Genomic DNA, 23,994 nt, shown 5'->3' with positions numbered 1-23,994 from the left:
ATAGTAACAAAGTTTGCCCGTGGGTGGGCGCCCCGGTCAGATAATTACGGAGACCGGACGTCAGCCAGTGTATAGATAATATCGTCTGGCTCTAGTTTCCTGAGGTACTCCACATTTCTGCTCCACCCACAAAAAAAGAAAAAAAGAAACTTACACAGTGGCCGCCACCTAGCTGCAGCAGAAATTGAGTTATTTTAAACCAACTTCAACAATACTTTGTTTTGGATACTGTTGAGGCGAATTTGTTACTAAGTTTTGAGTGGATGTGTTGCTAGGCTGATGAAATTAGGCAGAATGATGCGCATCGTTTTAATAATCCATGAACAAAACGGCTTTCATCTCGTTCTTATTTAATTATTACCAGTTTCGGCCGAAACAATCCATCTTCAGAGTTAACAGTAACACAAAACTGTCACTACCACCGTCGTCAGCTGATGTGCAACTGGTCATTGTCAGAATAGTCAGTTAAACGTGATTTAGGTTTTTTTCTTTTTTTCCTATAAAGAACCCCAACCTTTTCGGTGACAACTCCTTTCGTAACTGCCTAACGTGTTAAATAATTCTAAAATCTTGTTGCAACGTGTGCTATTAAAGTATTTCAAATTAACCTGCTATGGGCGTTATATGCTATTTTTCTCGCGGTACTATAGCTTGGCTCAGGTTATTATGTACGGAATCAGACCGAGGAAAATGAGTTCCATGGGTGTTTCATATGAAGGCCAATACGATCATAAGAAATCGGTTTCGTTCTCTTGAAATGTAAATGTCGCGTGACTAGGGTCTCCCGTCGGCTAGACCCTTCGCCGGGGTCTTTTAATAGGGACTGTAATATGTTAAATGACTAGTTTGAACGAAGATCTGTCATTTCGAGTGCGGTAAAGGGAACTGCAAAGCTTTCTTCATAAAATCCTTTGCGATGAAACAAACGAATTTTAAATGGCTCAATATAACTCCGTACTATTACACGTTCTGCTTACCTCCATACCCTTAACAAATGGTTTCTATTCTAGTCCTTACTTGTATTCTTGTTTTTGCCGTTTCTCTGAATCACAAAATTATTTATACTCGTGCGTAACTCTAGTTATAAGTAATTAAGTACACCATAAGATAATAAATTAAAAAGAAATAGTATTTACATTTTTCATAACCCTGTAGTTTCTTCACTGTTCAGAGCTTCTGTCTTAAATTCATATTTTATTGAAGTGCAAGGCAGAATTTGTTTTGATTGCACTATGCGCTTCATCAGTGTCGTGAATCCCTCTTTCCCCTTCTTTTCGTTAGCGCCTATCCCGTCATAGACAAGGGCTCCGCTGTATTCAGGTTTTGACAGTTTTATTAAACTTTTGCGGGGCAGTCGACATTAACCTAGAGCTGTCCTCACACGGAACGAGGCAGCTAACGTTGACGTGGACGCGGCCGGGGCATCCTGTCCTCACGAGAGACAGATCTGTCGGCACACGGGACGGTCCCGTTAACGTGATTTGCACTCTCCACCGGGAGTTGTTCGCTTTATTTGGCTCGCGAACCACACAGTTTACGCGCGTTAAGTTCCTACGTCAGCTCTATTACAACGCATATTTCCTCCTCTTGTCCATATGATAATCACGTTGTCTGTAGTACACACAGGTAAAAATTTCAATGTCACTGAAGATGGCATAAGACAAAAAGAAGAGTTCTATGTCCAGTTAGTAAGGACATCAGCTTATAAAACTTCACAAAACTGGGCAAACCTACTCTAAGAGGAGCGCACACGTATTTACATAACATCGAATATTACAGAAATTGTTTCTATTAATTTGATAAGGGAGTCCCTCGGCCTTTTAGGAAACTCGAAGGTGAAAGAGATACCTGGATACAGCGGGAAGTAAATCCACTACACATAAAGTTGACGATGACTGGGTCCATAGAAATCATGATATCATCCCACTTTATTCTGTTAAAAGATTAATTATTGCGACTGCAGATTCGACACGTGGTCGCTTTCTAGCATTTTGAAGGTAACCATTCACCAAATACAATACAAGTAAATAAAAAACTGACAAACGTTGCAACTGGAAATTTCAAAGCTACCTACGTAGTATGTTGTAACCAGCTCACAAATATAATGGTGTCACATGCTGTATAACAGCAGTTGCAGATGCTGGTATGAATTAGCTGCTGTCCAATATACCATACACTTTAGGAATGTGGGGAGATAATGATATAAACACTTATGTTTAAATCCTGCGTGTTAAATGGATCACAAAAGGCCCAGAATAAATTCTGAAGGAAGAGACTGGTCTTAAAAATACGAAATTCCTGTACTCCATAGACACGTTTTAAAATTTAATATTTTTTGATGTGATTGACTTTAAGCGTCACAATCCCGACAAATATTCTAGACTTTGCTATACTTATTAATACTTAGCACCTGATTCTTTCCCAAGTTTGTGTATTTCTTTAGCTTGTTTTACGTTTGTAGACCGCTACTATCATCTATATCTGTAATTTTATACCCTCTTCTGTACTTCTATTTTGTGCGTATTCTTTTACTGTGACTTGATAGTCACTTCATCTCAGTCACTTCATGTTCTCAGCATCATTTGTGGATTTCGATTTTATTTAATACTTATTTCGATCACGTTTCTCATTTTTGTGAAACACATTTCACAAACTACATGAATCCACCCACTTATTAGAATATTTGGACTCGACAGCTCATCAGCTTCCTATATCAACATCTTTCCCGCTTTTGTGATCCATTGCTCACACTTGCTACGCGAGATTTGAAGTGAAGTGTTTATATCATTACTTCACCTAACATATCTGCTATGCAGAAGAGAAGAAAAATTCGCACCACCACTTGAAACTGCTCTTAGACAGCATATCACAGTTTTACGTTTTTGAGTGCCCTACATTTCACGTAACTAGCTTCGAAATTTTTACTTTAAGTTTCGTAATTACGTGTTTTATATTTAAAAACTCACTGCTTTCAAAAAGCTTGAAAACGACCATATGTCAAATCTGCAATCGCAAGGAACTAATGCTCTAACAACCTATAGCGGAATGATTTCATTTAGAAACCACGAGGTATAGTTTCCAGATTCGGAGCCTCTGCCAACTGCGCTACGCTGAAGTTCTTCAGTGAGCGATGTTGTATCTTGTGTTATGATATTCTCAGCGCTTTAAGCGGCGATATATTCTTAAAAGGCATTTAATTATAAGAGATTTACTAGAGACCAGAGCAGAATTTGCCTAAACGACCATGGGAAACAGCCTGAAATCCACGCTCATGCTACCCGCTGCACCTGCCATGGTCTTAATCCACCTCGTGGACCCGGTCGCTGTTTGGCACACCTTCCTGCACCGCTAGCTACTATGCTGCACGTTACGCTAGACGAGTAGATATTTTCATAAAAATTAAAATATCAAAGAACTAGAAGATAAAGAAATTTGAAGTGCAGACAACCACATGGAGACATTGCATGAATACGAAAGGTTATTACAAAAATAAATGAAGGAAATCTGGAGGCAGTCTTGATGACTCTCCGTCAAGTCATGTGGTACTGCAACACTGAAAAGAATAGTAACCTCTTCCGAAAGCTATCCGAGTGTCTTCTGTCTTCATGGTGCTAACTGAAGTCTTACTCTGAAATATGTAGTGATCTTTCCCTTTACGGACGAGAGAAACTCGTTTCATTGGATCTGGTTCGTACATAATAGTTCAGTGTGAAACAAGAATGCTGACAGTAAATTTACCGTTCGTGGTCTGTAATCAGTATTGGATAAGCAGGTTTTCACCCAGAAGAAAACTGAAACGGAACAAGGGTCTTGCTAGTTTTCGTAGACATCTATCCTAGGCGAATGTGTGCTCCCTGCCGCCGTTGGATAAGCAGCGGCAGTAAGTCGTATACTCCTAGCTCACTCATTTGTTACATAGTTTAATTCTTAATTTCTTTGCGTGTTTTTGGTACTTGCATTGTTTAATTCATAAATTTCGGGCGTATTATAGTATTTGAGAGTTGTAGCATCGCGTTTAATACCTGAATAGTGTAAAATCGCGTAGTCTCCTTCCGCCGGCGATCAGTGTGTCAGCAGTGCGCAAGTATCAGCATTACTGCATTTATTAGGCAATCTTGTATTTTAATTACCGTTTAAATTTTGTGTCGATTTGTTTTCGCTCTCTGTAGATTAGTTAAGACGTTCTTTGCACAACAGTTTTTAGCATGGATAGGGACTGCAACTGCTGTGTTCGGATGCAGGCTGAGTTGGCATCCCTTCGCGCCCAGCTTCAGGCAGTGTTGGCTTCGGTCACACAGCTTGAGGCTGTTGCCAATGGGCATCACTGTGGGGGTCCGGATGGGGGTTTGTCGGGGACGGCCAGATCGTCCCACGCATCCCCCCGATCGGACTACGACTGTGGTTGCCCAGGATACTGCCCGCATTGAGGCTGATCCCTCACCTGTGGTAGAGTGGGAGATCGTCTCAAGGTGTGGCAGGGGACGAAAGACATTCCGGAGGGCTGAACGGAAGGACTCTCCAGTTTGTCTGACGAACCGGTTTCAGCCTCTGTCTCAGGCTGATACTGATCTTCGGCCTGACATAGCTGCTTGTCCTGTTCCAGAGGTTGCCCCTCAGTCTGCAAGATCCGGGCGGTCGCAGAGGGTGGGCTTACTGGTAGTTGGGAGCTCCAACGTCAGGCGCGTAATGGGGCCCCTTAGGGAAATGGCAGCAAGAGAGGGGAAGAAAACCAATGTGCACTCCGTGTGCATACCGGGGGGAGTCATTCCAGATGTGGAAAGCGTCCTTCCGGATGCCATGAAGGGTACAGGGTGCACCCATTTGCAGGTGGTCGCTCATGTCGGCACCAATGAAGTGTGTCGCTATGGATCGGAGGAAATCCTCTCTGGTTTCCGGCGGCTATCTGATTTGGTGAGGACTGCCAGTCTCGCTAGCGGGATGAAAGCAGAGCTCACCATCTGCAGCATCGTCGACAGGACTGACTGCGGACCTTTGGTACAGAGCCGAGTGGAGGGTCGGAATCAGAGGCTGAGACGGTTCTGCGACCGTGTGGGCTGCAGATTCCTCGACTTGGGCCATAGGTTGGTTAGGTTTTGGGTTCCGTTGGATAGGTCAGGAGTCCACAGCACGCAACAAGCGGCTACAAGGGTAGCAGGGGTTGTGTGGCGTGGGCTGGGCGGTTTTTTAGGTTAGATGGCCTTGGGCAAGTACAGAAAGGGCAACAGCCTCAACGGGTGCGGGGCAAAGTCAGGACATGCGGGGACCAAGTAGCAATCGGTATTGTAATTGTAAACTGTCGAAGCTGCGTTGGTAAAGTACCGGAACTTCAAGCGCTGATAGAAAGCACCGAAGCTGAAATCATTATAGGTACAGAAAGCTGGCTGAAGAAAGAGATAAATTGTGCCGAAATTTTTACAAAGGTACAGACGGTGTTTAGAAAGGATAGATTGCATGCAACCGGTGGTGGAGTGTTCGTCGCTGTTAGTATTAGTTTATCCTGTAGTGAAGTAGAAGTGGTTAGTTCCTGTGAATTATTATGGGTGGAGGTTACACTCAACAACCGAGCTAGGTTAATAATTGGCACCTTTTACCGACCTCCCGACTCAGCAGCATTAGTGGTAGAACAACTGAGAGAAAATTTGGAATACATTTCACATAAATTTTCTCAGCATGTTATAGTCTTAGGTGGAGATTTCAATTTACCAGATATAGACTGGGACACTCAGATGTTTAGGACGGGTGGTAGGGACAGAGCATCGAGTGACATTGTACTGAGTGCACTATCCGAAAATTACCTCGAGCAATTAAACAGAGAACCGACTCGTGGAGATAACATCTTGGACCTACTGATAACAAACAGACCCGAACTTTTCGACTCAGTATGTGCAGAACAGGGAATCAGTGATCATAAGGCCGTTGCAGCATCCCTGAATATGGAAGTTAATAGGAATATAAAAAAGGGAGGAAGGTTTATCTGTTTAGCAAGACTAATAGAAGGCAGATTTCAGACTACCGAACAGATCAAAACGAAAATTTCTGTTCCGACACTGACAATGTTGAGTGTTAATGGAAAAAGTCCAAGGCAATCGTAAAATGCGTTTTAGACAGGTACGTGCCGAGTAAAACTGTGAGGGACGGGAAAAACCCACCGTGGTACAACAACAAAGTTAGGAAACTACGGCGAAAGCAAAGAGAGCTTCACTCCAAGTTTAAACGCAGCCAAAACCTCTCAGACAAACAGAAGGTAAGCGATGTCAAAGTTAGCGTAAGGAGGCCTATGCGTGAAGCGTTCAATGAATACGAAAGTAAAATTCTATGTACCGACTTGACAGAAAATCCTCGGAAGTTCTGGTCTTACGTTAAATCAGTATGTGGCTCGAAACAGCATATCCAGACACTCCGGGATGATGATGGCATTGGAACAGAGGATGACACGTGTAAAGCTGAAATACTAAACACCTTTTTCCAAAGCTGTTTCACAGAGGAAGACCGCACTGCAGTTCCTTCTCTAAATCCTCACACAAACGAATAAATGGCTGACATCGAAATAAGTGTCCAAGGAATAGAAAAGCAACTGGAATCACTCAACAGAGGAAAGTCCGCTGGACCTGACGGGATACCAATTCGATTCTAAACAGAGTACGCGAAAGAACTTGTCCCACTTCTAACAGCCGTGTACCGCAAGTCTCTAGAGGAACGGAAGGTTCCAAAAGATTGGAAAAGAGCACAGGTAGTCCCAGTCTTCAAGAAGGGTCGTCGAGCAGATGCGCAAAACTATAGACCTATATCTCTGACGTCGATCTGTTGTAGAATTTTAGAACATGTTTTTTGCTCGAGTATCATGTCGTTTTTGGAAACCCAAAATCTACTATGTAGGAATCAACATGGATTACGGAAACAGCGATCGTGTGAGACCCAACTCACTTTTTTTGTTCATGAGACCCAGAAAATATTAGATGCAGGCTCCCAGGTAGATACTATTTTTCTTGACTTCCGAAAGGCGTTCGATACAGTTCCGCACTGTCGCCTGATAAACAAAGTAAGAGCCTACGGAATATCAGACCAGCTGTGTGGCTGGATTGAAGGGTTTTTAGCAAACAGAACACAGCATGTTGTTATCAATGGAGAGACGTCTACAGACGTTAAAGTAACCTCTGGCGTGCCACAGGGGAGTGTTATGGGACCGTATCTTTTCACAATATATATAAATGACCTAGTAGATAGTGTCGGAAGTTCCATGCGGCTTTTCGCGGATGATGCTGTAGTGTACAGAGAAGTTGCAGTATTAGAAAATTGTAGCGAAATGCAGGAAGATCTGCAGCGGATAGGCACTTGGTGTAGGGAGTGGCAACTGACCCTTAACATAGAGAAACGTAATGTATTGCGAATACATACAAAGAAGGATCCTTTATTGTATGATTATATGATAGCGGAACAAACACTGGTAGGAGTTACTTCTGTAAAATATCTGGGAGTATGCGTGCGGAACGATTTGAAGTGGAATGATCATATAAAATCAATTGTTGGTAAGGCGGGTACCAGGTTGAGATTCATTGGGAGAGTCCTTAGAAAATGTAGTCCATCAACAAAGGAGGTGGCTTACAAAACACTCGTTCGACCTATACTTGAGTATTGCTCATCAGTGTGGGATCCGTACCAGATCGGGTTATTTGGTAACCGTGATAGCGTTACGGAGTTGTTTAACAAACTCAAGTGGCAGACTCTGCAAGAGAGGCGCTCTGCATCGCGGTGTAGCTTGCTCGCCAGGTTTCGAGAGGGTGCGTTTCTGGATGAGATATCGAATATATAGCTTCCCCCAACTTATACCTTCCGAAGAGATCACGAATGTAAAATTACAGAGATTAGAGCGCGCACGGAGGCTTTCAGACAGTCGTTCTTCCCGCGAACCATACGCGACTGGAACAGGAAAGGGAGGTAATGACAGTGGCACGTAAAGTGCCCTCCGCCACACACCGTTGGGTGGCTTGCGGAGTATAAATGTAGATGTAGATGTAGAATGTGAAGTGCAAGGCAACAAGTGGTTGTCTTATAATTTCAGTGTACAGGTTGGAGGGAAAGAAAATGGTTCAAATGGATCTGAGCACTATGTGACTTAACTTCTGAGGTCATCAGTCTCCTAGAACTTAGAACTAATTAAACCTAACTAACCTAAGGACATCACACACATCCATGCCCGAGGCAGGATTCGAGCCTGCGACCGTAGTGGTCGCTCAGTTCCTGACTGTAGCGCCTAGAACCGTACGGCCATTCCGGCCGGCCGGTTGGAGGAAAGTACCCGTATACTTTAGCAGAAAGGTAGGGGGTTTCAAATCGAGAGATATTTTCCAGATAACCAGTGCTCGCAGTTGTACCACTAAACGAGGAAAATCCGTAATCTTTAAGCGAAAGACTGCGCGTTTTAGTTGAATAGACTTAACTAATACCTAAGATGCTAAAAAGGGTAGTTCCTCATTAAAGTAACTGTTCTGAAATAAATCTTTTAACGGCAAATGGCCGAAATTCCTGACTCCAACTAGTGTAGCTAAGAGCACCAATCGCAGGATAACACACGTGCATCTTTGACAAAACCAACTGAGGAGTCACTGCTAGGAAAACTTTGAATTCCTAAAAACGGGTAATTACATTAGACGCGAATTAACTTCGGGCCTTACTAGGTAAAGACTGACTACGAAATCAACAATGATAAAAGTACCATATTCCAATTAATTTGTATAAGTAAAACGTGCTGCGGAAACGTAACTGCTATGTGCTACTGCAAGGTGAAATGTTGTTGATAATGTAATCTCAACCGGGATAAACTCAAAGAACTAGAGGTTGAAGAGAGTTTCAGAGAGAGCATTAGGAAACGATTGCCTGGAACAGGGGAAAGAAATACAGTAGAAGATGAATAAGTACCTTTGGGAGATGAAACAGTGAAGGAAGCAAAGGATCAAGTAGGTAAAAAGACTAGAAATAGTAGAGATCCTTGGGTAACACAAGAGATATTGAATTTTATTGATGAAATGAAAAATATAAAAACGCAGTAAATGAAGTAGGCAAAAAGGAATACAAACATCTCAAAAATGAGATCGACAGGAAGTGCAAAATGGCTAAGCAGGGATGTAGAGGCATATATCACTAGCGGTAAGATATATTATTTGATCAAAAGTAGCCGGTCACCCCCAGAAACATACGTTTTTCATATTAGGTGCGTTTTGCTGCCACCGGCTGCTAGGTACTCCATATCAGCTACCTCTGTAGCTAGACATCGTGAGAGAGCAGAATGGGACACTCCGCGAACTTCGAACGTGGTCACACCTGACCACGTTGGATGTAACTGATATCATACATCTGCGCATGAGATTTCTCCACTCTTAAACATCCCTAGGTCCACACTTCCCGATGTGATAGTGAAGGAACACGTACAGCACAAAAGCGAACAGGCCGACCTCGTCTGTTGACTGACAGAGACCGCCGACTGTTGAAGAGGGTCGTAATGAGTAATAGGGAGACATCTATTCAGACTGTCACACAGGAATTCCAAACTGCATCTGGATCCACGGCAATTACTACGACAGTTAGGCGGGAGGTGAGAAAACTAGGATTTCATGGTCCAGCGGCTTTTTATAAGCCACACCTCACGTCGGTAAATAGGAGGTGAGAAAACTTGGATTTCAAGGTCGAGCGGCTGCTCATAAGCCACACATCCCGTCAGTAAAGGCCAAACGACGCCTCGCTCGGTGTAAGGAGCGTAAACACTGGACGATTGAACAGTGGAAAAGCTTTGTGTGGAGTGACGAATCACGGTAGACAATGTTCCGATCCGATGGCTGGGTGTGGGTATTGCGAATGCTTGGGAATGTCGTCCGCCAACGTGTGTAGTGCCAACAGTAAAATTATGAGGCTGTGGTGTTACGGTGTGGTCGTGTTTTTCATGGAGGGGCTTGTACCCCTTGTTGTTTTGCGTGGAACTATCACAGCACAGGCCTATATTGATGTTTTAAGCACTTCTTCCTTCCCACTGTTGAAGATCAATTTGGGGATGGCGACTGCATCTTTCAACACGATCGAGCACCTGTTTATAATGCACGGCCTGTGGCGGAGTCGTTGCACGACAATAACATCACTAATGGATTGGCCTGCACAGAGTTCTGACCTGAATCTTATAGAACATGTTTGGTGCGGTTTGGAACGCCAAATTCGTGCCAGGCCTCATCGACCGACATGGATACGTCTCTTCAGTGCAGCACTCCGTGAAGAATGGGCTTCCATTCCCCAAGAAACCCTCCAGCACCTGACTGAACATACACCTGCGAGAGTGGAAGCTGTCATAAAGGCTGAGGTTGTGCCAATGCCATACTGAATCCCAGTATTACCGGTGGAGGGCTCCACGAACTTGTAAGTCATTTTCAGCCAGCTGTCCGGATACTTTTGATAACATAGTGTAGATGCCCCTATCAGGAAAAGACACCTTGGAGAAAAGAGAACCACGTGGATGAATATCAGAAGCTCAGATGGAAAACCAGTTTTACGAAAGGAACGGGAAGCACAAAGGTGGAAGGGTTATATAAAGGGTCTTTACAAGGGTGAGGTATTTGAGGATAATATTATGAAAATGAGAGAGGACTTAGATGAAGATGAAATGGGAGATAAGATACTGCATGAATAGTTTGTCAGAGCACTGAAAGACCGAAGTCGGAACAAAGCCCCGGGTGTAGACAACATTCGATTAGAGCTACTGACAGCGTTGTGAGAGCCAGCCATGACAAAACTCTGCCATCTGGTGAGCTAGATGTAAGACAGGCGAAATACCCTCAGACTTCAAGAAGAGTATAATAAGAAAGTAGGTGTTCACAGGTGTGAAAATTACCGAACTATCAGTTCAATAAAAAAAATGGTTCAAATGGCTCTGAGCACTATGGGACTTAACAGCTATGGTCATCAGTCCCCTAGAACTTAGAACTACTTAAACCTAACTAACCTAAGGACATCACACAACACCCAGCCATCACGAGGCAGAGAAAATCCCTGACCCCGCCGGGAATCGAACCCGGGAACCCGGGCGTGGGAAGCGAAAACGCTACCGCACGACCACGAGATGCGGGCTCAGTTCAATAAGTCACAGCTGCAAAATACTAGCGCGAATTCTTTACAGACGAATGGTAAAACTGGTAGAAGCCGACCTCGGGGAAGATCAGTTTGGATTCCGTAGAAATGTTGGAACACGTGAGGCAATAGTGACCATACGACTTATCTCAGAAGAAAGATTAAGGAAAGGCAAACCTACGTTTCTAGCATTTGTAGACTTAGAGAAAGCTTTTGAAAATGTTGACTGGAATACTCTCTTTCAAATTCTGAAGGTGGCAGGAGCAAAATACAGGGAGCGAAAATCTATTTACAATTTGTACAGAAAGCAGATGGCAGTTATAAGAGTCCAGGGGCATGAAATGGAAGCAGTGGTTGGGAAGGGCGTGAGGCATTGATGTAGCCTGTCCCCGACGTTATTCAATGTGTTAGTTGAGCAAGCGGTAAAGGAAACAAAGTAAAAATACGGATTAGGAATTAGAATCCTTGGTGAAGAAATAAAACTTTGAGCTTTGCCGATGATACTGGAATTTCTTTCAGAGACAGCAAAAGACCTGGAAGGGCAGTTGAACGGAATGGACAGTGTCTTGAAAGGAGGACATAAAATGAACATCAACAAAAGCTAAACTAGGATAATGAAATTTATTTGAATTAAATCAGGTGATGCTGATTGAATTAGATTTTGAAATGAGACACTTAAAGTAGTAATGAGTTTTGCTATTTGGGGAGCAAAAGTAACTGATGATGGTCGAAGTAGAGAAGATATAAAATGTAGATTGACTATGGTAAGGAAAGCTTCTGTGAAGAAGAGAAAGTTGTTAACATAGAGTATAGATTTAGCTGTCAAGAACTCTTTTTTGAAAGTATTCGTATGGAGTGTAGCCATGTATGGAAGTGAAACATGAACGATAAATAGTTTAGACAAGAAGAGAATAGAAGCGTCCGAAATGTGGTGCTACAGAAGAATGCTGAAGATTAGTTGGGTCGATCATGAAACCAATGACGAGGTACTGAACAGAATTGGGGAGAAGAGGAATCTGTGTCACAACTTGGCTAGAAGAAGGGATCAGTTGGTAGGACACGTTCTGAGGCGTCAAGGGATCACCAATTTATTGTTGGAGGGAAGTGTGGAGGTTATAAATCATAGAGGGAGACCGATGGAGAAATACACAAAGCAGATTCAGAGGGATGTAGATTGCAGTAGTTACTTGGAGATGAAGAAGCTTGCAGAGGTAGAGTAGCATGGAGAGCTGCACCAAACGGTCTCTGGACTAAGGACCACAACAACAACAACAACAATCTCAAATCCACAAGTTTCCATTTTTGCTAATGAAACGACATCATGAATGAACTTTTATTCCAGCAAGCAGAGTAAGTGTCAACTAAATAGTTGGTGAAAAAGAAAATGGATGGTGAATTTTAAAAACTTTGTTCTTAAATAAATCTTTTTACAGAAAATGACCGAAATTCCTATCTCCGGCAAGCGTAGCGGAAAGCACTAAACGCAATAGAACACACGAGCGCCTACGACAAAACCAGATAAAGTAGTCCAGATGCCCATTCTCCAATTACAAAGTCTGAGAAAAGAGTTGTCTCTGTGTCAGGCGCCAGGTCACATGAGACGTTTGTTTGAGTCGTCAGTCTTCTGACTGTTTGGTTGCGCCACGAATTCAGCTCCTATGACAGCCTTTCCAACTCAGAGTATCAGTTACAACCTATGGCCTTAGTTATTTACTGGATGTATTACAATCTGCCTTCTTCTACTGTTTTATCCCTTACAGCTCCTTTAGCATCGTACAAGGCTTCCCTTAATGTCTTAACAAATGTTCTATCATCCTGTCCCTTCTTCTTGCCAGTGTTTGTGATATATACCTTTAGTCGCCCGCTTCAGCGGAGAATCTCCTCATTTCTTACCTTATCAGTTCACATGATTTTCAAATTTCTTGTGTGGCTCCATATCTCACATGCTTCGATTCTCTTTTTCAGGTTTTCACACATTCCATGTATTAGTACCATACAATGCTGTATGCCAAACGTACATTTTCAAAAATTTATTCCTTTGCTGTTTATGTCCTCCTTGCTCGGTCCAACTTATTTTTCAACGTAGGCAGAACTTCGCCTACTAAGTTTTCCGCAGTTCTTGTTTCTGATATTCCTCATTACTACCGTCTGTCTTCGATTTACTCTCAGTCCATATTCGTGCTCATTAGAATGTGTATTACTTTCAACATATCCTGTAATTCTTTTTCACCCTCACCGAGAATTGCACTATCATCAGCGGATCTTTCAATTGATGTACTTTCATCTAGAATTTCAGTTCCACCTTGAATCTTCCTTTTTTCCGTCGCTGCATCTTTAATTTACAGATTAAACAGTAAGTGAGAATGACGGCGTACCTGCACTTTGTTCTTGGTCTTCCAGTTTTATTGTTTCCTCTTGGTTCTTGTACATATTGTGTGTTACCCGTCTTTTCCTATAACTTACCCTTATTTTCCTCATAATTGCTAATATCTTGCACCTTTTGACATTGCCGAAGGCGTTTGTCAGGTCAACAAAAATGGTTCAAATGGCTCTGAGCACTATGGGACTTAACATCTATGGTCATCAGTCCCCTAGAACTTAGAACTACTTAAACCTAACTAACCTAAGGACATCACACAACGCCCAGTCATCACGAGGGAGAGAAAATCCCTGACACCGCCAGGAATCGAACCCGGGAACCCGGGCGTGGGAAGCGAGAACGCTACCGCACGACCACGAACTGCGGACTCAGGTCAACAAATTCCATATACGTGTCTTGATTTTTCTCCAGTCTTGCTTGATTATCAACTGCAACATCAGAACTGTCACTCTGGTGCCTTTACCTTTCCTCAAGCCAAACTGATCGTCAACTAACACTTCTTCAGTTTTCTTTTCTACTCTTTTGTATATTATTCTAGTCGGCAAATTGGATGCATGAGCTGTTAAGCTCATTCTGGGATGACTTTCGCTTGTATCCGCTCTTGGTATCTTCGCATTGCGTGGAAGATATGCTTTGGTAAGCCTAATGGTGTATCGCCTATCTGGTACATTCTATTCGCCAACATCGGTAATAATTTTGTTGCCACTTCCCCCCATGATTTTAGAAACTCTGGTAGAATGTTATCTATCACTTCTGCCTTGTTTGATCTTAAGTTGGCCAGAACTGTTTGATTCTAATATTGGATCTCCTATCTCTTTCCTGACGACTCCTGTTCATCATCTACCACGTCTTCACAGACGAGTCCTTCCCCTCACAGGGGCCTCCAGTGTCCTCTCTCCACCTATCTGCGCTGTTCTCTCCATTTAACAGTGGAATTCCCGTTGCACCCTTAATATTACCGCCCTTGCTTCCCATTTCACCGAAGGGTGGTTTGAGTTTTCTGTAAGCTGAATCAGTCCTTCCGACAATCATTTCTTTTTCTATTTGTTGACATTTTTCACGCAGCCATTTTCCTTTAGCTTCCCTGCACTTCCTACTTATTTGATTTCTAAGTTACTCGTATTTCTGCATTTCCCTGAATATTTTTGTACTTCCTTCTTTCGTCGATCAGTTGAAGTATTTCTCCTGTTGGGCTGGCCGCAAGATGAGACGCAGGTCCGTGAGGTGACCCAGGGTGACTCACGGTGAGTTTTTGCGAACCACACTACTGAATGGTCCTGCGCACGTTAGAGCGCAGCGTGACGGGACACAGTTCCTGCGCTTGGTGGCCCTGCGGACCGCAGTCTCCTGTACGCAGTCTACTGCGAGGCTCACGGTGGTTCTGGCTGTTGGTAGTTCGAAATGGAGGAAAAGCTAATTGAAGCCGCACGTGTTCGCAAAGTTCTGTATGATATAAGTCATGAAGATTACTTGGAAACGAAGCTGAAAGCTGATCAGTGGGAGGAAGTGGCCAAGGAAACGGACATAACGAAATGATAAGTTGCAGTGTAATTCGTTGTTAACATTCTACATTGACATTGTTTAAACTCTGTAGCAAATTTTCGTGATGTGCTCTGTCCTGGTTAAATGTTTATCAAAAAAGATGCCTAGGTTCCTTACAATATCATTCCTTACTAGCGTGTAGCCCTCCATATCTACCAGTCAAAACGGAGTAGATGGATGTAACCACGTCTTTGATATCAATATAGAATCGAAACTGTCGTCCGAGTACATTTCATTCTTGATGAGACCATGCACTTCTTGGAATTGATCACGGTTTAATCTAAAATAGTTCGTGAATTTTTCATCATCAAATTCCTTGGTTAAAGCGAATTCCCCATGACAGTCTTCATGTACGCACATTTTTCTGCTTTTTGTTTCATCAAAGTGATGTAACACACCGTTTCGAACTCAAACTCAAAATCGGAATCCGATTCTGAACTTATATCTATTAACATAGAAGAAGTAGTCGCCATCTCTGCCAGAGCCAAAGTTCCTCAGCAAACTGCGTATTGAAACTGCGATCCAACATGCGATGATTCAGCTCGTGGTCGTGCGGTAGCGTTCTCGCTTCCCACGCCCGGGTTCCCGGGTACGATTCCCGGCGGGGTCAGGGATTTTCTCTGCCTCGTGATGACTGGGTGTTGTGTGATATCCTTAGGTTAGTTAAGTTTAAGTAGTTCTAAGTTCTAGGGGACTGATCACCATAGATGTTAAGTCCCATAGTGCTCAGAGCCATTTTGCGATGATTGTCGCCGTGACTCACGCTGCCGTGAGGAATTTGGCGTGAGCCCCCCTGCGTCACCTCACGGGCCTGCGTCTCATCTTGCGGCCAGCCTTAAATTATGCTGTTACCCATGGTTTCTTCGTAGTTATCTTCCTTGTACTACGTTTCTCTATCCAACTTCTCTGAGTGCCCTTTTCAGAGATGTCCATTCCTCTTCAGTTGAACTGCCTACTGCGCTATTCATTATCATAGTATCTATAGCCTCAGAGAATGTCAAGCGTGTGTCTTTATGCCTTAATAGTCCCGTATCATACTTCGTACCCATTTATTTGCGCTTTGGTTCCTCCTCACTATCCCTTAATCCTTTCAGACCTGAAGACGCAAGATTTAAACACATATATGCACCAGTTTCCAAAACATACTTTGTACACTTGCTTAGTTTTATGGACTAAAGTAATATATTCTATTGTAATAAATAGTACAATGATCATTCAATAATTACCATGCAAAATAACCATAACATATTACTCACGGCGTCTCGTAACCTCGGAACTGCGAGGGTGAACTGGAGGGAACTGGAGCAGATACTGTACGTCAGCGGTCTGGGTCACGTTTTCGCTCATTGAACCAGTAGCGCGTTTGAAACACGTCAGAACACAACAGCTGGTTAATTTGCACCCCGCAGTGGGAGCAGACAGCCGATGCTAATTAGCGTGGGACCGCCGACGTAGAACGACGCACTTGGAGCGGAATGTCTTTCGTTTGCAGAGAGTCCTCTGTGACTTCAACAGGCCTCTTGAAACAGCTAGCAATAGAAACTATGCCTTGAGGATTGAAGACAGAGTACGATTCAAATCATCGTTATATTTCGTTACCACCGAGTAGCCTACTCATGAATTTTCGAAGCGTTTTTGTCTACAGCTACAAGCACACATGGTTCCACAACAATAATTCTCATTTTGTAGGACTTTGTTGGAAGAAGTCTTTTTTAAACCTATAGTGTCGGTCCCAGTCTGTAACACCATGTTTGTGTTCAACATGGGATTATTTCCAGGATGGCAGTTTCAAAAAAATCAAAATGCGATGAGAAATCAATGAAAAACGCTGTCGAATGAGTATTTTTACAACCATAACTTCTTGGAGTAAATTGAAAAATACTTTAAAAGACTAATTGAAAGCTGAGATAATGGAACATTTTGAACATTTCTGCAACTGTTTTTGTCCCCAAACAAAACAGAATTTTTAAAATTTGTGTCTGATATTTCGGTACATTTCAAGCTCTCCCAGCATTTCAACAATAACAAGAAAACTGCAGGCAATAAAGTTTTTCAGGGTTTCGTGAAGTGTCAATCCGAGATTTTCCGTATGGTCTGCTCAAACCTTCAGAGAAAGCAACAATAACAACACTGATTTTACTGTTGTGCTTAACTTTATTTTTTTCAAATGGCTCAAATGGCTCTGAGCACTATGCGACTTAACTTCTGAGGTCATCAGTCACCTAGAACTTCCCGAGGCAGGATTAGAACCTGCGACCGTAGCGGTCGCTCGGTTACAGACTGGAGCGCCTAGAACTGCAAGGCCACTCCGGTCGGCTTATTTTTTATTTTTTATTTTTTTTTCACATCTGCAATGTTTTGTCTCTCATACATTGTATTCGGAATTGGGAACAGTTACTTGAAGCTTGTCGTTAGTAATCATGTATTGATGATTATGAAGTCCCATACTCTTTGACACAGTGTAGGGGAACGATGCGGGAAACCCGCACTGCCGAACTAGGCAAGGTCCTAGTGGAGGTGGTTTGCCATTGCCCTCATCCGATTGCAATGGTGATGAATGATGATGATAAAGACGATACAACAAGACCTAGTCATCTTGAGGCAGGTGAAAATCCCTGACACCACCGGGAATCGAACCCTGGACCTTGTGCTCCGGAAGCGAGAACGCTACCCTGAGACCACGACCTGTGGACAACAGTCTATTACAATGTAGTTAATGTTGTTGGAATCCACATATATGTTATTTATTTTTTGTGATTTTTTTATATTAATGTGGTATATTTTCACCATGAAACAGTTTTGTCTCAATTCGTTTATACAATTCATATTAAAGTGCAAAATGTCTTGATGGCTACTACTGAGACGACTCCCGACGGTACGTTTCCTACTCTCAAATCATGCAGCTTTTAATCAACGTTGTAATTGTTTCGTTGAACTTACCAGAAGGAGGCCCAAAATTCCTATGAAGATTATCTGAGTAGTACTAGAAGTAATGGGTCAATCAACAGGTGATTTCTCACAACCGACAAGGACAAAAAGAAATTAGCATGAGAAACAACATGAAAACTTATTCCTCTACATCTGCACAACAGTAATATTCTGACTTCCAGCATGGAAATGTGTACATCAAACCTGTCCAACGATGGGGCAACCTCCTTCCATTATGTCGCTATTGTAAGCATTTCGTATCTCTTCAAATCGAGCTAAGGTTTTCCTTCGTCGATGTATCATTCATTCGACTTGCGACATACTAGCCTCACATCTTCCACTCATTCCATTAATTTTTCACCACCATCGAAGTAATACCGACCGCTATAGTGTGTTAATTTGTCCCTGTCTCTCGCAGCAATTTCCAACCACCCTGGAATTCCAAAGTGCCCTACGCTCTTGCCCTGATACGACTCCCGGGGCTGGATCGCATCACTGTCAGATGCTGAAACACCTCTCGGTGGACTGCCACCGACGCCTCCTAGACCTTTTGAACCGTATTTGGGTTGAGGATGAGTTCCTGTCTCAATGCCAGGAAAGCATTATCATACCAGTGTTGAGGACTAGCACGAATCCCCTGGAAGTGGACAGCTACCGCCCCATTAGTCTCACCAACATTCTTTGAAAGTTGCTCGAATGCATGGTGATCCGGAGTTTGAGTTGGCTACTTGAGTCTCGGGGCCTTCTGATTCCGTCTCAGGGTGGGTTCTTTAAGTGCTGCTCTGCCACCGATAATCTGGTCTGCCTGGAGTCTACCATCAGTACGGCGTTTGCCTGCCATCACCATCTTGTTGCTGTTTCTTTTTTTTTTTTTTTTTTTTTTTGCTTGCGGAAGGCGTACGATACTACATGGCGGGCGACATCATATCATCAGCATGCTGCATGAGTGGGGTCTTAGGGGCCCACTCCCGATTTTTATTCAAAACTTTCTGTAGCCTCGTTCCTTCCGTAGTTCGCGCCAGGGCTCTTCTCTCTGGGCTTGAGGTTTTGCCTCTCCCACGTCTTTTCTGAGCCTATATACATATACCCCCGTGGTGTGTGCCCCACCCACGCCTTCGGCTCGATTTGGCACAGTCTGTCGTGAAGGCCTCCACCGCTGCTTTCTTTCTATCCTTGTCGCGTTTCAAGTCTCTGATGTGGTGTATACCGACGGTTCAATGGTTTCTGGTCGAGTTGGTTATGCTCTTACTCATTGCCGGCTGGCTGCAGTGTTTTCAGTGCAGAGCTGGTCGCCATCTCTTGCGCCCTAGAGTATATCTGCTCCCGCTCAGGTGAGTCATTCGTTATCTGTAGTGAGTCTCTGAGCGGTTTACGAGCTATAGAGCAGTGTTTCCATCGCTCTCGTCTGGTGATAGCCATCCAGGAGTTCATCTGTACTCTTGCCCGCTGTGGCTGCTCCATGGTTTTTCTGTGAACCCCGGGTCATGTCGGCATCCCGGGTAATGAACGTGTTGACACGCTGGCCAAACAGGCTGTCACTGCACCGGCCTTGGAGATTGGCTTTTCGGAGTGGGATCTCACGTCAGTTTTGTGGCAGAAGGTAGTCGGTACCTGGGGTGACGAATGGTGCACTCTGCCTTCACCCAATGAACTTTGGGTCGTCAAGGGGACTACCAGTGCATGGCGCTACTCCTTGCGGGTCTCTCGCAAGTACTCTGTTGTTCTCTGCCGGCTGCGCGTTGGCCACACCTGGATGACACACAGTCATTTATTGCACTGCGAGGACCCACCTCTATGTCGCTGCGCTTCAACGTTGACAGTGGTCCGCATTTGGTTTGCCTGTCCGTTTTTAACTGCGTTCAGGCAATTGTCTGCGCTGCCTGAAACGCTCCCTGAACTTTTAACAGATGACGCTGCCGTGCCAGGCATAGTTCGGCGTTTTATTCTGGCCGGGGGCTTTTATCGCTCAATCTGAGGGTTTGTTTCTTTTGTGTGTTGCGTCTGGCCTTTGGGCTACGGTTTTAGATCGGAGTTTTTGTGTGTCTCTTGGTGGTTAGCCTTTCCTTTTTGTTTCCGTGGTCGGCCAACTACTGTACTACTCTATGTGCTTTTATTTCCTTTTTTTCTGGTCTTTGTCTGTGTCTGTCTTGTTCTGTTACCTCTTTTACTTGTTTTTATTCCTTGTAGGTTTTTATGCTCATGGAACAAGGGACCGATGGCCTTTGTAGTCTGGTCCCTTCAACCCCCACAAAACAACCATCCAATCAGCATCTCCCCATCGGTAGCAGAGTACCCATCAGTTTAGGAATGATTTTCACATTAAAACTATATGTCCCACAGCCACAATTAAAACCTGATGATAGACATTTTTTGGAAGCTTTCCGTTTCAGATATATCGCAAGCATGATTCGAAAATTCTCCTTAGTTTGTCAAGAACACTTCAATACATTTTTATATGATTTAGTAATCTGTTTGTACATTATTGTGGTCACGGACATGACCTACAATGAGAAATATGTACATTAGGTAAAATTTGTAAAGAGCAGAAATTGGCAGTTTCAGAAAAAAAGAAGAATTCAAAGGCCTTTCCAGGAGAACACCCTGTACGGAAAAAAATTGCAATGAATAACACTGGTAATTGAACAGGTTGAACATTTCAGCTATTTAAGACGCGACGTCAGATATGACTATGACGAAGTCAGATGAATTACCAATATTTAGTAGAATAATAAAACTATATCTACGACATAGAACGAACAAAGATTGAAATTTGGTTTGAGGATGTGAATCACGAATAGTAAATAAATGCCATGAAATTTGTGTGCACAAGATCTGATATTTCAAAATTCAGAAATTAGCCATGAATTGAATATATTTAATATCCTCTATAGAATAAAAATTAGGAGAAACGGTAACGAACATCTCGAAAGTGAAGAAAGATTAAATTTTCAGGAAATAAATTTTAAGCGGCTTCGAAGAAACATCGAAGAAGCGATGGTTACCGTAACATAAGAAGGTCTTTAACGCTTGAACTGAGGATGGTGATGATGATTATTATAGTAGTTCCATTGTAATTCATTCTTAAGACATCTTTGAAATTTACTGTTATAAAGCTCATGCATTTTCTGTTAAAGTTTATTGGCACTAGAATCAAAGAGAATCATTTGATTATCAAGACTTACATGATTAAGATATGTTCTAATAACGTGAATTGAACCCTTTTTTGCAATTTTTAGGTGTCATATTCCATTAGGACGTAAGAAAATAGTTAGGTATTCTTAAATTCCTTGCATGAGTTCTCATTCAACTAATTTTCCGCCATGATTAACAGGCATTGTGGCATTCACGCATATATCTTTCAGTAGTCAGATATGTTTAATCAGTACAATTATGGTATAGCGGGGCAAGGTCAAATTGCATCTGGTACCGTAGATTGCCGTGGAAGTAATTCCTGGGAAAACAACCTTCAGAGCGCAAATACAAGTATCACGGCTGGCATCCCCCAATGAATCCTTCTCCAAGAAGCCGTTGAGTCACATCAGTAACAGTATTAAGACTTCACTCGAAGAGATATCGTGGATACGGCGTCGAGCTCACGCCGCTAATCCAATAAAGAACTCTCAGAGCAAGAAGTTCTGCCTGCGTGGCTATCATCACACTCGCCCGGGTCGGCCATTTCACGCTCCGTCACGAATTACTGAAAGTCGCTTCCTACAGTCGGAAGGCGCCAACATGACGGACAAAAGAAATCGAACACATTCGTGGTTCTTGAGAACCATGTGCACCTCTACACTTAGTTTATTTCTCCACGGCACGAACCGCGCGTAATGGCCGCGTGGTTTGAGACGCTATGTCAGGGATTGCGCTGTCCCTCTCGCCGGAGGTTCGATTTCTGTCTCGAGCATGGGGGTGTGTGTTGTTCTTACAAGGGAACCTCCCCACGGCACCCCCCTCAGATTTAGTTATAAGTTGGCACAGTGGATAGGGCTTGAAAAGCTGAACACAGATCAATCGAGAAAACAGGAAGAAGTTGTGTGTAAGTATGAAAAAAAATAAGCAAAATATACAAACTGAGTAGTCCATGCGCAAGAAAGGCAACATTAAGGATAGTGTAAGCTCAGCAGCGCCGTGGTCTCGTGGTTAGAGTGAGCAGCTGCGGAACGTGAGGTCCTTGGTTCAAGTCTTCCCTCGAGTGAAAAGTTTAATTTTTTATTTTCAGACAATTATTATCTGTCTGTCCGTCCATTCGATGTGATCACTTTTTTGGGAGTGATTATCACATCCACAAGAAAATCTAAATCGGGCAAGGTAGAAGAATCTTTTTAGCCATTCGCCAAGTGTACAAGTTAGGTGGGTTGACAACATATTCCTGTCATATGACGCACTTGCCGTCACCAGTGTCGTATAGAATGTATCAGACGTGTTGTCCTGTGGATGAATCGGTTGACCTATGACCTTGCGATCAAATGTATTCGTTTCCCATTGGAGAGGCACGTCCTTTCGTCTACTAATCGCACGGTTTTGCGGTGCGGTCGCAAAACACAGACACTAAACTTATTACAGTGAACGTAGACGTCAATGAACGAACGGATAATAATTGTCTAAAAATAAAAAATTAAAGTTTCACTCGAGGGAAGACTTGAACCAAGGACCTCTCATTCTGTAGCTGATCACGCTAACCACGGGACCACAGCGCTCGTGAGCTCACACTCTCCTTGATGTTGCCAATCTTGCGCATGGACTACTCAGTTTGTATATTTTGCTTGTTTTTTTCATACTTCCACACAACTTCTTCCTGTTTTCTCGATTGAGCTGTGTTCAGTTTTTCAAGGCCTATCCACTGTGCCAACTTATAACTAAATCTGAGGGGGGTGCGATTGGGGAGGTTCCCTTTTTAGCATAAGTTAGTTTGAGTAGTGTGTAAGTCTAGGCACCGATGACCTCAGCAGTTTGGTCCCGTAGGAATACATATGCATTTTTTTCTTTCCTCGGCACGATGGCATCTATCAGCAGAACAATCCAAAGTGTCACGCAGCTCTTGATGTACGAAGGCGGTCTGAAAAGAAGCATGAGGGGTCTACCGTACTCACCTGAGCGGCAAACTCCCCAGATATCAATCCGGTCCAGAATCTGTGTGACCAACTCGATTGGACTGCTGGCACCACGGTTCGTCAACCGAGAAACCAAGAGCAGTTGTTCGCGGCAGTGGGGTTGGCACAGCTTCACATCCCTGTCGGTACCTTCCAGACTCTCACTCAGTCTCATCCTGCACTAGGTGGTTATTCAGGCTTTTGACAGGTGGTCACATTAACGCAACTGGACAGTGTATGAGAATGCCACAACACCCTTTAAAACGACAGAAAAATTTAAAACTGACTGACAAATTCAACAGCACCAAAACTATTCCTTGAAACCCTAGTGGAACTGAGAAAACGAAGAGGTAATACTTGTTCTTAGCTCATATCGTAATGATGTAATTTTTGTTTGTCGAATGATTCCGTTCGCTTCTCTTGCAAAAAAGCTTCAGCAAGAAATATTGTAACTCAATACAGTAAATTTTGAAAAAGTTTTAAAAATGAATTACACCGAGACTAAACTAGTGTATAAACAAATTACTAGAACCTGTGGAAAATCATTGTAACCTTCTTGGTAAACTAAGTACACATTTCGCCGGCCGGGGTGGCCGAGGGTTCTAGGCGCTACAGTCTGGAACCGCGCGACCGCTACGGTCGCAGGTTCGAATCCTGCCTCGGGCGTGGACGGGTGTGATGTCCTTAGGTTAGTTAGGTTCAAGTAGTTCTAATTTCTAGGCGACTGATGATCTCGGAAGTTAAGTCCCGTAGTGCTCAGAGCCATTTGAACCAAGTAGAGATTCCAAAACAAAGCTTGAAATGGATCTCAGACACTGAGCTTCAAATAGGTATCTATCACGAGTTGTCTGTGGGATAAGGAGTTTTAAAGCGAAAACCAAATTCATTTATAACAAAGAAGCAACAGCAAGGTACTGAAGGCTGAGCATCGTCTCTCGTAAGAGACAG

The sequence above is a fragment of the Schistocerca nitens genome, chromosome 8, assembly GCF_023898315.1.
Source record: "Schistocerca nitens isolate TAMUIC-IGC-003100 chromosome 8, iqSchNite1.1, whole genome shotgun sequence".
In the NCBI taxonomy this organism is placed as follows: Eukaryota; Metazoa; Arthropoda; class Insecta; order Orthoptera; family Acrididae; genus Schistocerca; species Schistocerca nitens.
The sequence above is the reverse complement of the archived record's forward strand: the minus strand, read 5'-3'. Positions refer to the sequence as shown.